This window comes from Protopterus annectens, chromosome 17.part0 (assembly GCF_019279795.1).
Source record: "Protopterus annectens isolate FY-2018-M chromosome 17.part0, PAN1.0, whole genome shotgun sequence".
NCBI lineage: Eukaryota > Metazoa > Chordata > Ceratodontiformes > Protopteridae > Protopterus > Protopterus annectens.
This window is the reverse complement of record NC_056751.1, coordinates 293,616,709-293,629,020: the sequence shown is the minus strand read 5'-3', so window position 1 is coordinate 293,629,020 and position 12,312 is coordinate 293,616,709. Positions and strand designations below refer to the sequence as shown.

At 37.5% G+C, this 12,312-nt stretch overlaps 1 protein-coding gene and 1 non-coding gene across 2 annotated transcripts in view; one reads left to right on the top strand and one right to left on the bottom strand.

Moving 5' to 3' along the window:
- LOC122791429 (doublecortin domain-containing protein 1-like) overlaps positions 1-12,312 on the top strand; it is a 798,716-nt gene that overhangs the window by 462,696 nt on the left and 323,708 nt on the right. The window lies entirely within an intron of this gene.
- On the bottom strand, positions 3,213-3,322 carry LOC122791910. The gene has a single exon (XR_006363253.1). It is a non-coding gene; the product is annotated as a U6 spliceosomal RNA (small nuclear RNA).

Genomic DNA, 12,312 nt, shown 5'->3' with positions numbered 1-12,312 from the left:
GATTATAGCATGACAGGAAAGAAATTGAGGGAGAGAAGATGTAAGTGTGCTGTGAATATGTATGGGTGGGTTTGGAGGATAGAGAGGGTGGCAGAAGGGCATAAAGGACTCCAAGCAATGCAAGTAGAGCTTGTGAAACATGGTGGAGTAGTGGTTGGTGTTCTGCATCTCAGCTTCAGGGTTGCAGTTCAGTCATATCCTTTGACTGCTTTCTGGGTGGAGAATGCATTTCACCCTGTGTCTGTGTAAGTTTTCTTTGTGGCTTCATTCAGTATCTCAAAGAAATGTTACGTAAACTGGTTGGCTGCTCTAAGAAAAAAAAAAAAAAAAAAAAAGAATATACTCTGTAAGTTTGTTCCGTAGAGTAAGATGAAGGTTACTGGATCTTGGTGTGACCAATATCTCAAATTAATCTTACTCAAATATAAGAGGGTTTATGATACTTACTTGTGAAACACTGTGATCCTTTTCCAGTTATACAGCTCCAAAGACAATTAATCAAACAATCCAGAGATGAAACCATCAAAAGGCAATATAATCAATAAAATCACACCACTTCTTTCATATATCATTCAAGTGAGTAAAGTGGTGTAATTTTATCAATTATATCACCTTTGGATTTTTTTTGTCCTTTTCACATTATTTAATAATTCCCTGGCTCTGGGTACAGAAGGGAATTAAAGATTTGCTAATGAGCTACTATTCCACAAGATTAGATAATGATTTATACTTCATCATAATAAACTAAGTCTGTTTTAAAGAAAAATTAGTGACTCATTTAATGGTTGCAAATAAGAGAGCAGAATAAAAAGTACGTGGCAAAAACATTTGTGCAATCACACTGAGACTTTATAAATTTAATCTATAAAATATTGACAAGGGGCTAGGATTTGGATTTCCACATCAAAGTTTTATATAAGAGTGTTCTTCAAAAAAAAGTTGAGGGGTTATTGTCTTTTACAGTCTATTTGTATGAGAGGATTTATGGATAAGTACAGGACAGCTGACAGTGGAAATTAACTGAACTTAATCCAGGGACAAAAATTGACATGTACCAATACAACCTATTTATTTTTTTTTTTGGGGGGGGGTGTTATAATTTTTGCTCCTTCATTGCTTGCCAACCATTTGTGCCTCTGTCCACAGTGCTCTCACTGAAGGGTGCAACTGCAGTAGGGCCAACATGCAGGCAACCATTAGAGGGGGTTATTAACTTAGACTGCATGCTTCACCAATTGATGTAGAGTAGCAGCTAAGGTAGGGGGTGCATGCAAATGGCTCATCATGTGGCTGGAACTTGCTTCTGCAAGTGATGTAGCCCAGCAGATGACCTTTCCCCCATAAATTGATGGTTTCCCTAAGTTCTTAAGTCTCTTTTAGGGGATACTAATGGAAATTTACCCCTGAGATATTCCTTCCTCCTTTGTAATCCAGATATAAAGAAAGAGTGGGAGAGAGAGAGACAGAAAGGGAGACAGACCTGGAGAAAGAGAGAGAGAGAGGGCAGTGTGACCCCCTTCCTTCTCCCTTCCTTGTCAGCTCCTTCAGTGAGAGGACTATTTGATGAGCGATTGCAGGGGTTGTACTCAGGCCTTTATCCTTCTGTGCCATGGAGCCATATTACTGACATTAATTCATTGGTTTGTTAATAAGGAAGGATCTATGGAATGCCATCAATGGTTGCCTCAAACTAAGTTATGAACAAACTTAAGTGAATAATTAGTCAAGTAAACAAGCAACCAGACAGCCATCTGTTTAGCCAGCCATGTAGTCCATCAGACAACAAAATAACCATGCCATGGCAACACCTATCATGAAATTTAGGATGATAGGATATATGAAGGGGTGTTTTGGTACCAAGAGGAGAGCCTGTGACAATAAGACAATAATGGAAGTGACACCATACCTATAGAGTCCAGTGTGCAGGCTTGACATAGAGTAGCATGCTTAGTTATGTTTAGTCAGAGGGAAATCAGATTTTGTGAGATAAATAATTGCAAAAAAGACAGAAGACAATTAAGGCAGATTACTAGAACAAAGAAAACTCCTGAATTAACCCTTGTGGACATTTGGCAGAGTGGAGCAGGGTATAATGGATTTGGCCTAACAGAAGTAATGTATTGTAGTCTGACTCCATGGTGCAGAAGAAAATGGCTATCATTTCAACCTAGGCAACTTGGGCTCATTCTGAACACCCACTCCCTGGGGGATAGAGACTGAGATGCATTTTTGCTGGCTTACTTATCCCTGGGTGGGTGGGGGTGGGGTTCAACTCAGTGCTGTAATTCCACAGGAGACACCAAGAACCCATATTCTGCAGCATGTATTGTGTATGGTAATTGAGCACTGAGAGGTGGGGCAGAGCAGTGGGTAGGGCATTTCAGAAACCCTTTCCAAATGTCAGGGTGGTTCCAAACCCCACTTTTGGGGTCCTGGACTGGAATGATGACATAATGAAAGATTAAAGAGGAGCACCAAGACAGGGCTGATGGTACCTGGGAGGGACAAAAAAGTAGTAGTATACTGTAAGATTATAATTGTCATATATGTGGTAAGTGAATAAATCAATTTGTTGGAAGCTTACACCATATGTACAAACAAACAGCAGGAAATGAATTTGTGAATGAAAGACAAATATTTCTTTATACAAATGATGATGACAGTCTTAGAAAATGTATTTAGCTAAATGTTGGATGAATAGTTAATGCACATTAAACATGCATATGATTTGCCCATGGTGCTTGTAATAAACCCTGCTAGGGAAAGCAACGTAGGTAAAGATTGTTAAGAAAAAAAAAACAAAACAAAATGAATAATATCAACATTAGACTATAAGGTAAAGAAGTTAACAAGTGAAGGCATACTTAACAAGCCATTGGTATACTGTGACATCAAGACTCTTTGATTCTCACTGATAAATTCCTCTAAATGTTTAAGTATTTGTAATGTCATAATGGAAACATAATCTGAACCCGTGTCAATGCGTATTTTGATAAACTTTATGAAGTCTTTAAAAAAGCTTATCTGTCTTCTTCCCTCATAATTTGCAGACAACTTTTCACTCCAAATTGAAACTTCTTTCCATTTTTTTTAAGTTTTGCGATTTTATGATTATAAAAACTGGAAAAATCTGCATATATATTTACAGTTTCCATTATTAGAAAAATGCAGGAATACTACTGAATCTGAAGGCAAAACTTGGGTTTAGTATTGAAAATATGAAGCACATCTTGACTTTTTATGTTGTCCTTATTCACAGGCCATGGTAATTTTCTCTGTATTCTTCCCATTTAAGTATATGTGCTGCCAGAGGGGGTAGTAGTAATTAATTTTGAAAGGTTTTCATTCCTTGCTGAGAAAGAGCTTGCTTTTACATTCATTATTTGATTGGTGAGAAAATTAAAATAATTGTATAAAGCTGTATGAAGAAATGGTTTTGTTCTTAAAGGAGAACTGTATTTAATCTGTAAGCGTATGTTTTCTGCAGAAGCTGTGTTTTAAATATCAGCCTGTATTCTGTTATTGTTCCATCATTACTGGGGTTTCTATAAACTCAGTGGGTGTTCTGATTTATGTGCTGCAGGAAATTAAAACTGTATGACAGAAAAAACATAGACTACATCAGCAGGGATGATAAAGATGTTCATTTAGTCTTCCATTTTCTCTCAATGCTGTAGCTTTATGTTTCACTCAGATGAGTGTACTTTAGTGTACTAGGGCCCTCTGTTACACTTCTTAAGCCTAAGTGAGCCCTCATGGATATAAATATTTGGTCATCTTTGGTGGCTTCCTTGGCTGTTAGAATCATGTGATCTTAGCTCACAATCTATTTTAGGTCAGACTCTCTCCCAGTTTCTGTACCTCAGGTTAACACTTGGGATCATGATCCTGGACAGGTAAGAGCAAAGCAGTAGAAAAAATATTCACCACAAGACCTATAAAATGCCTTTTTGTGGAAAAGAAATAATTTCACATTTCATAAATTTAAAAAGAATATTAGTTCAACTATATAAGTAGCAATAATGAAATAAACTGAAAATTGACACAACTCCAGTACCTGTCTGTGCACTTGAAAAGATATAGGACTAACTTTTCTCTGTCTCATTAATTTGAGCTTGATGATTGCAGCTGCAGAGTGTGGATGAAGTGAGAAATGGATATTGTTCATTATTATAGTCACTGCAATAGCTTAAGCTGTATAGGGTTATGTCTTGGCAAGGACATAATGACCCTGCAGCTTCCAAGGTTTTAAGGCAACTTACATTCTCTCAAACCATTAGGCAACTTAAGCTGAGCTGCCCTAAAGACATGTTTGAGCTCTCAACCCTTCAAAGCTTTCCTGCTGCTTAAGAGAGTTTGCCTTTTGAGGGCTTCAGAGGATCAGTGGTTTGCTAAAACTGTTCCTTGGCTGGGCAGATGAGTTCCCTTGTGAGGAAAAAACTTTCCTTTCATTTTATTGAAAAGAATCTTTACTATTAGTATTAAAAGTTACTTTCAGAAAAAAAAAAATAAACAGACTGACTTGTATGCTGTTGCTGCATGCACAAGCATCACTTTTTAATTTTTGAAAACAATGTTGGTAAAAGTTATTTTAAGCAACATTTTCCTGGGTGAAACTGTGTTTAATTTACTTTTTGGGACTGGGGTAAGCATGTTAAGTGCTTTTTACTGTGGGTTTTTGGGGAAAAAAAATCACGTTTTGGTACTTACCTGTTTTATCTACTGTTGCTGCTAAACTGACCGGGGAATCTTGCACCTTTTCCGGCATGAACATGAAACATCCTACTAGTTCGTCATTCCATCTTCGAGGCACAAAAACAAGAAAATCACTATACAGTCTTTGTCAACACAGCAGACTTGTAAATTGTATGAGACAGTGATGGGTGATTCTGAAATGTCTGACTCTGGTTTCATAGACTAATCATGTTTTTCCCTTGAATCCCTCTAGTGAAGCCCCTACAGCCACCATGGACGAAAGATTTGACACATCAACTGTGGCTGTTGGAATGCCCTTACTGGGCAAGTGAGACCCACTTGTTGGTCCTGGAAGAAGGGGCAGAGAATGTTTCCCTGTCCAGTCAGAAAGCTGTGCCCTTTCCTCGGGAGGCTATGGCTAGCAACTCTCAACCTATTTCTTCAGGAATTCCTGCATAAAAGAAACAAAATTTATAGTATATATCTTTGCCTATCTCACTTACACTGGATATGACTATTTTTTGGAACTAACGTGGGGTTTTCTGCAAGCTCTGAAACTCACTAGTATGGCTGTTTCTTGTTAAAAAAAAAATGATTCCTCATTTTCTGACGAGATTCATGTTGTTGAACCTCAGGTTGATGATGATGATGATATGGGGATTGATGAAGTGGTCTTTCCTCAGAATTTAGTGACCTCTGTCAGTCCCCTTGAAGAATTATTTTTCTTTGAGACTATTTTTTAGAATTAATCAGTTCTTTCAGTTGGAAAACAATGATGTTTCACAGTCTCCCAGAAAGTATTGTGAATTGCAATACCTAGAATGTGCAGAATCTTCCTCTATTCCTCACGTACTTTCTGCTTTGGAGGATGTTTTTGTCATGCCTGTAATTTCTCCAACAGTCAACCTGCTGCTCAAAAAAAAGCAGATAGATTAAATAAGGTTCATCAGTCTATTCATATTTAGTATACTCTTCCCAGAGCTGATCAAACAATTGTTGCTTTAATTAAATCAGCTGCTGCTAAACTTTTGGTTATCACTAATCCCCTACCTTCTGAAAAAGATGGAAAGGCTTGAGATAAGTTTGGGGAAAAATGTATTCTTCTGCAACAGCTGTACTCAGAATTCCCTGCTGTCAGGCTTGACAATTATTCAAGCTTTCTTGCTTATCATGGGTGGGAATATGAAAAGTATTTTGACATCTATTCCCTGTTCTGAGGAGAGATCTGTTTTTGGTGTCTTAGTCTCTTCTGTTTCTCATGTATCTACTCACTATTTAATATGTCATTATGATGCTGCTGATGCCACTTCTAAGTGTCTTCTGCTACTGTAACAGTGGCAGTGTCTTCTGCCACTGTTGCAGTTATGAGGTTTTCCTGGCTGACATTTCAAAGCCTTCTGGAGGATGTCAAGAAGGAAATTTGGAATTCTCTGCTACTGAAGTCATTAAGAAATATGATGAGAAAGGAAAACTGATTCATGGCATTGCTCAAATGTCCTCCTCATCCAAGTTCACCAAGGGTTTCAGTGCTCCATCTACAACTTTCTTTAAAAAAGAAAAAGACTCAACCACCTGCTGGTAACCAGACCTTTAAAAAGCAATGACACGGAGGTCCCAAAAAGAGAGCTAGAATCTATCCACTTCCCAGAACAATCAACAGTCTAATAAGTCTGATTTACTATATGTGGACCTACTTCCCCTCATCCCACCCTAGAAATACTTAATTTATCTCTTTGGCAACATATTGTTCCAGACAGAGTGTTCCTGAGAATAATCCACCAGGATTACATATGGCAGTGGCAGTATCTCTTTCTCCTTATTTGGGGATTCCTCCTCTTCCACCTGATTACAGTCACCTTTTCCCTCCAGTCATCCAGCATTTGCTTGCCTAAGGAGAGGTAGAACCTGCTAAATCTCCTCTGATAGATGAAGGTTTTTATTCCTGATATTTCTGGTACCAAAGAAAGAAAGAGATTTTGGAGACCAGTTGTACATCTTTCTTTCCAAAACCATTTTGTGATAGTGACCAAATTTAAAATGCCTTTTTTCACAACTTGTTACTTCTTATTCCTTTTTCAGTTGTCTAGTGACCTTAGACTTAAAGGATGAATATCACATGGCATTCTTTGGGATCCAGGTTTCAAGGGTTTCTTTTTTTTTTTAATCTGGATCACATTATCAATTCTGTGCTTTGCCCTTTAGGCTATTTACTCCCCAAAGTGTGTTTATAAAGTGTCTGGCCACAGTGATTGTCTATTGCAGATGTCAAGGTATTCACATTTCCCTTATTGAAGACCTGTTTATCTTTGTAGAGTCCTTTTTAAAGTATCTCGAATCTCTATCTTGGGTGAGAGATCTTCTACAAAGCCTGGGATTTCAAAAGGACATTCAGACATCTTCAGGATTGTTTTTCCTGGGGTGTCTACTGGACAGAAACCTCAGAGCTTTTCTTTCACAGAAAAAAATAGATCTATATTTAGATCTGGTGTAGAGGTTTTCTACTCAGACATCTAACTCAGCATGGCATCCCTTAGGATTCTAGGTCTCATACTGATTCTCATGATACATCTTGTAATGGGAAAGAACCATCGGTGCCTGAAATCTGTATGATCTCAGCACCAGCATCCTTTGACTTTTCAGATTTCGGTGTTGAAGTTTATGAAAGGAAGATTATGTGGTAAAGACAACAAATCCCTGAGCCTCCCTTTCTCATCTCCTTCTAAAACACAATCAGTCACTACAGACACATCAGACTCTGTTTGGGAAGTAGTTTATATGGGGATAAAATGTCTGGGTCTTTGGAACTAAAAAGACATCAAAACCCATGAACATAAAAGAAATGTTGGCTCTCATAAATGCTTTCAATTCTCTAATCATTTGTGGTCCCAGAGACCTCGGGTCTATATAATTTCATTGAAAACTCATTTCATTGAAGCTTAATTCATTGACACATATTCACTGAAAGCTCACTTCAGTGAAAACCCAGTTCACTGAAAGCTCACTTCACTGAAAACCCATTTCACTGAAACTCATTTCTTTGAAAGGTATATATGGTCTTTTCCCCACTGTTGTGCGATCCTGGAGTATATAAAGTAAGGGGGGTATGTGGGTGTAGCACCCCACATATTGTAAATATTTTAAAGCATATAGATGGATACTTACAAGTGTAATGAAATAATTCATCCAGAAGACAATATATAACCAATTTATTGGGGGGCTGTGCCCCCCCACCTCCCCTTTACTTTATATACTAACTCCAGGATCGCACAACAGTGAGGAATAGGCCATATATACCTTTCAATGAAATGAGTTTCAGTGAAATGGGTTTTCAGTGAAGTGAGCTTTCAGTGAATTGGGTTTTCAGTTACGTGAGCTTTCAGTGAATATGTGTCAGTGAATTAAGCTTCAATGAAATGAGTTTTCAATGAAATTATATAGACACAAGACCTCTACATGTGTTTAAAGACAACATCACAGTGATGTGGTACATAAACAAGTAAGGGGGGAAACAGACCTTACCCTCCTTGCTGACCAGCCATTGTATCCTGAGATATAGCTTTTTAGCACAACCACACTCTGCAGGAATCTTACATTCCATCACAGCAAAATTATGTGGCAGACAAGTTGAGGAGGACTAGGACAGACCCTCATGAATGGAAGCTGAATCAGAGGTTCTTCCAAGATTGATTCTTCTGTATGGAACACCTTAGAAAGATCCTCTTGCCTCCTATCTAAACAATCAGTTGACAAAACTCTGCTCCAGGTCTGGTTGGAAGAAGGCCTGGAAGACGGATGCTTTTTCCTTTCCTTGGACAGGAATGTTTCTGTATGATTTTCTACCCTTTTTACTAATACTTAGGGCACTTCTGAAGATTCAGAAGTACTACCCAAAGATCACTGTAGTGACACCCTTCTGGCACAGGCAGCAATGATTTTCTCTCCTTTTGGAAGTGGCCAGGGGTAATTACCACAAATGTCCTCACAGACTGGATTTACTCTTGCAAGACCAGGGTTGCTTTATACATCCTGACCCCAAACAATTGCAACAGACTGTTAGAATGATAGGGTCTTAATATCTTTTAGGCACACTTTTTTCTGGAAATCTGCAGCAGGTATTAAGGGAGGCAAGAAAACCCGCTGCTTGAAAATCATATGTTAGCAAATGGAAAAAGTTTTCTAGTTGATGCTGACAACATCACCAGTGCCCATTTAGGGCTACTGCATCTCTGTTTTTTTCAATACTTGTATGAGTTACTGTCAAACGGCCTGTCTTACTACACTATTTGTTCATTTGTTGACCATTTCAGCATACCTGCCCTTTGATCTCCCTCTGCCAAAGCACTCTCAGATTAAGCTGTTTTTGAGAAGAGTTTTGTATTGGAGGCCTCCTAAGAAACAGATGGCTCTTCCTTGGGATCTCAATTTTGTGATGGAAAAACTAACTCTTGCTCCTTTTGAACCATCTCATCAGACTGACTCGAGGTTCTTGACATGAAAAACTCTCCTACTTATTGTTCTGACATCTGTAAGAAGAGTATCTCTGTTGTAAGCACTTATGCAGTGTCAACCTCATCTCATTTTCCACAGAGATAGGGTTTCTTTAGCAAGTAACCCTTTATTTATGCCTAAAGTTGTATCTGAGTTTACTTTGACAGACTATCCACATCTCTGTTTTTTTTCAGAACATAAAAATCAGATAGAAAGTATTCTTATTACCTTGGATGTCCACTGACAACTTTAATACTATCTTGACAGAACAAAATCTTTAAACGATTTGCTCAGTAAAATGAATGTACACAGAATGTGTGCATGATGTGCCGAACACCATTTTTGATCCATTGGCAATAATTGTTGGCTGCTCCTTTCCTAAAAAATGTTTTTGTAGTAATAACACATTCCCTAGGATTTTGTCACTGAGGCTAAACAGTAAACTTTAACCCCAGTGACATTAACTTAAGGAAATGTGTGAGGTACTTTCATAGACTTTAATGGATGCATCATCTCGCATGCCCAAAATAGCATCCATAAAAGTCTATGGGTGCACCTCATGTTATTCCTCAGGTGATGTCACTAAGGGATACATTAAATTTATTTGGGTTGTGATTTAATAAAACATTTTTACAAAGCTTTTTTTATTAAAAACAGCTCAAATAAATAAGGAATGAAAGCAATACAAGTACATTGCAGCCCTTAACTCATTAAATGCCATGGTGTACTTTGGATACTGAACAAATTGTTTTAAAATACAAATGCACCATGAGACCACCAAACATTCATGAAATCACAGCAAAATAATAAAAAAAGCAAAACTTGAGTAAGACTTCCTTCACAGGTATTATTTAATACAAAGAATTAAGCTCTTTCATTTGTTATGTTTCAAACTTAGAATAAAAAATGTACACTCACATTCAAATGAGTAACACATATGTGCCCTTAATTGGTTAGAGATAAACTAAAAATCACAGTTACATTCAAAAGTATGAACTACTATAATATACAATCTGTCCTTGATTAAATGTAAAATATAAAATACAGTATCTTATGTGTATAAATAATTGATAAAAATGATAAAATACCAACTTTTTTCTCAATAAGCAATTAATACTCACAACATCATTTAAACTTGGCAATTAATACTCACAACATCATTTAAAACTGCCACTGCAGTTCACTGCACTCTAAGTGATTCTGTCAGTTCTCAAAGGACTAGTGCTCACTGTTTGCAACACAGAGAAGAACTTACTGTATCCTGTGAAAACTTTAGCATGTTTCAATAATGCATTATTTAAATTCCCAGATCCATCCATCCATCCATCCATCCATCCATCCATCCATCCATCCATCCATCCATCCATCCATCCATCCATCCACAGCCTCTTTTTTTCCCATTTTTGCACATAGGGTCTGGGTGTCACATCACCAGTGACAATCACCTAGAACCAAGGTTTACACTGCCTGGTGGGTAGCCCTGCCACAGTAGTTCTTCCATGCCACACACTCACATGAACACTCATACCTACGGCCAGTTTAGAGCATCCAGTCAACCTGCTGCATATCGTTGGAATATGGGAGGAAACCAGAGCACCTGTAGAAAACCCATGCAAACACAGGGAGGACATGCAGATTCCACACAGAAGGCACTCCAGCCAAGGATCAAACCAAGGAATCCCTTGCTGTGAGGTGATAATACTATCCGCTGTGCCATTGTGCCAGATCCTATAGCATAATGGTGCTCATAGATATGTTCATGCAGGGTATATTCTGTTTTACCTATATAAAAAGCTCCACAAATGGGGCACATATATAAATAAACTAAAGCCCTCATTGCACAATTAACTCTGGGAAGGGGGGTGATCTGTTTAACAATCTTGAAAACCTCCCCCTGGCTATCTGTACTAGTAAATGTGCATTGAGTGGAACATGCACATTAGCTGTATGTGCAACAGAAAAACTTCTAATAGATGGAACCTTCCACTTTAGCTTGTTCTTAATGTTAAACTTTTCTTAAAAGTAAAACAAGTCTGTTTCCAGAACATCTTTAATGCTGTCAAAGTGGGTGAGTGTGTCCCAGTGCTTCTCAATTATTTTCTTAATGCTAGTCATCGTCCTTGTGTAGGTTAAAATTAAATTATAACTACAGAATTGTCTAGTAATAAGAGTCATGGCGTTTAACTGCTCCTCTTTTAATATTGATGCAAATGTATGCCCTTGCCCTATCAAATTTCTCTTTTTTTGTCGTTCAATAAAACCTCAGAGTATCCTCTTTTCTAGAATGTCTTTGTTAAAACAACCAACTCTTTATCCAGAATATCATCCTCTGATACTAGTCTAAAAATCTGGGCCATCTGTCCTTTGACTATAGTATTTTTGCTTATGAAGATGACATCTTTGGAAATGGAAATAACTGTTTGAAAATGTAATTTTTCTATGCATTTTTGAAGAGAAACAACTATTTTTGTATATGGTCACATCAAGAAAGCCAATACTGTCATTTGATGACCTATGTGTGAGCTCCAAAAAACTCAAGCTCTGATTCAAAAATATTAAAAATTCATCTAACATTACTAAAGTCCCTTTCCCTAAAATAAATATGTAATTTAAAGATTTAAGATATAACATTCTAGATCTTCACTTAAGGAGAAGAAAATATAGCACTGAGCTCCCAACATATTAACACCAAATTGACATAAATGGGGGCAAAAGCAGCCCCCAAGACTACCTCTCTTGTCTGTTGGTAGAATTCCCACTTCAGGTTTAACAAAATCGTTACCCAGTACAAACTGCAATGCATCTCTCAGTATACTGATGTCAGAGTTGGAAAAAGAGACATTAGTCAATAAAATGTCTTGAAAATATTCAATAAGTATCGAACTAGGAATCACAGAAAACAAATCTTTACTATCCATAGTTACTAAAATAGCAGTGTCTGAATAATTAACTGTTTAAATCATCTCCCAAAAGTGCCACGAATCTCTTACAACACAAGGAAACCTTTCCAAATAACCCTTAAGTTTCCAATCAGCAATTTTTGCTAAGTGTTGCATTTTGAACAAAATCGTTTAGAACTTCTGATCAGATGTACATTTCTTGGGAAGGTAAGTGAAAAGGGACAGATTA